This window comes from Phyllobates terribilis, unplaced genomic scaffold, assembly GCF_046119375.1.
Source record: "Phyllobates terribilis strain yellow unplaced genomic scaffold, ASM4611937v1 Scaffold_4578__1_contigs__length_59353, whole genome shotgun sequence".
NCBI classification, from domain to species: Eukaryota; Metazoa; Chordata; class Amphibia; order Anura; family Dendrobatidae; genus Phyllobates; species Phyllobates terribilis.
The window spans coordinates 2456-4910 of record NW_027367329.1 but is presented as its reverse complement, the minus strand read 5'-3'; positions in this window follow the sequence as shown (position 1 = coordinate 4910).

Sequence of the window (2455 nt, the reverse complement as noted above, 5' to 3'; positions counted from 1 at the left end):
TAGAGTCTAGGAGATGATCTACTTCTCTCCGACGTGGTCCCAAGGAAGATCACTGACCTTCATCCCGTGAAGTTCGTCGACGAAGATGCTGGCAACGATTATCAACATTACGATGGGTTATGTATCTCTCTATGAATAGGAAATTGTCTAATCCGCAGGATCTTAGTCGACAACGGAAGCTCGATCGAAACGATCACCCTGTTAGGCTTAAAGGAGATGGGGCTATCTGAAGTAGGCATCAACCACCAAAGCATACCCCTGGATGGGTTCAGCGGAGGGTGCAATAAACGTTGGGAAAAATTGTCCTCCCGGTATTTGCTAGATGAATCAACCTACATGTTAAATTCAAGGTTCTAAACTGAGATTCCCCATACGATTGCATTATGGGAAGGTCGTAGATATACGCGATGAAGGCATTCCGATCCACCTATCACCATACCATCAAACTCCCATCTAAGTGGGGAGAATAGGAGGTGAAAGTTGAGCAAAGACTTTCCTGATAGTGTTCCGTCGTGTCGATGAAGAAATCCTCCAAGGAGAAAGAAGAATAACAACTAAAGGAAGAAGAGTGATCGAACAAGTACTTGGAACCTGAGACCAAATAGATAGATGAAGTAATCCTTTGTCCCTCTTTGCTTGGATGGGAAATCAAACTAGGATTAGACTAGAATGATGGTACCAAATCTTGACTAATCCATTTTTAAGGGACCGATAAGAATGCTTCTCCCGGTCTCACGAGTAAATGGTAGAGATCTCTTGTGATATTATCACTCACAAATTAATTGTAGATAGGAGTTTCCCCACAAGAAATTCACAGTAGAACGGAAAAAAGTCATCGATGACTAAGTCTCTAAGTTGCTCGAAAAAGGTAAAATCAAAGAAGTCAAATATCCCGAGTAGTTGGCTAACTTCGTGTTCGTGGAGAAGAAATTGGCAAGTGGCGAGTCTCTGTTGACTTCAATGATCTGAATAAAGCATGTCCCAAGAATTCTTTTCTTCTACCCCAAATAGACGTCATGATCGACGCCAGTACAGGCCATTAAATGCTTTCTTTCATCGATGTATTCAGTGGTTATCATCAAATCCAAGTGGATTCGCGAGATCAAAATAAAACATCGTTCGTTAATAGTAAAGGTACATACTATTATAGGGTAATGCCCTTTTGAACAAAAAACACAGGGGCAACGTACCAGCGGCTAGTAAACCAAATGTTCGAAGTTAATATCGGGGACATGATGAGTGTCTGCATCGACGATATGCTAGTCTAGTCAAAGCACAAGGGTGACCACATCAATCACCTTAAGGATACGTTTGACGTCTTTGAAATGTATAACATGAAATTTAACCCAACTAAATGTACATTTGGAGTATCATTTGGAAAATTTCTAGGTTACAAGGTGACCCAAAGAGGGATCGAGGCCAGTCCTGAACAGGTTAAGGGAATGATCAACCTTAGAGCATCCATATTCATCAAGGGTGTACGAAAATTAAATGGTCGAGTAGTTGCCTTGAACAGATTCATATCTAAGTCGTCTGACAAGTGCAAACCATTATACGACACATTCAAGAAAAAAAATCTTTCAATTGGGGACAATGACATGATTCAGCCGTCCAAGCGTTGAATTCATACTTGTCCGACCCATTTCTCCTTGCAAAGCCTAAAGACGGCGAGCCCTTTCTGATCTAACTTACAATTTCAGATGCATCCGCGAGTGCATCCCTAGTCAGGGACGAGGACGACAATCAATCACCAGTCTGCTACATAAGTCGATCCCTTCTACCAGACGAAACTAGGTACTCTATTGTAGAAAAGATAGTACTCACTCCAGTTATAGAATCTGTGAATTTATACCATATTTCGAAACAGATACTATTATTTTATGGAATAACTATCCCATGAAATCATGTGAGGAAAACTGAGTTGGCATGACGTATGAACAAATGAGAAACACAGCTAAGCGGCTATAACATCAAGTTTGAACCACGTATGATGATCAAGTCTCAGGCTATAGCAGACTTTATGGTCGACCTCATCCCGAACCTCGAGACGGAAGCGTCCAACAAAGTAGCATCCCTTGCTGTGACTGAAGGTCAAGGCACATGGGAGATCGCCACTTACGACGCGTCCAATGCTTGAGGGACAAGGGTAGGTGTCGTGCTAAAATCACAACATGGGGACATGATAGCCTAAGTCGTGAGGTGCAAACGGGAAACGACCAACAACAAATAAGAGTACACAGGGCTTATTTTTTGTCTCAACCTAGCACAAGACTTGTAAGTAGTTGACATACATGTAGTCTACGATTCCGTGTTAATAGTTAACCAGGTCCAAGGAGAGTACGCAGCTAAAGAAAAAATAATGGAAGAGTACCTAACCCTCATCTATTCATTAATTCCTATGTTCCAAAATTTTTCCATATCCCAAGTACGAAGTGATCAAAACGCACAGGCCGAC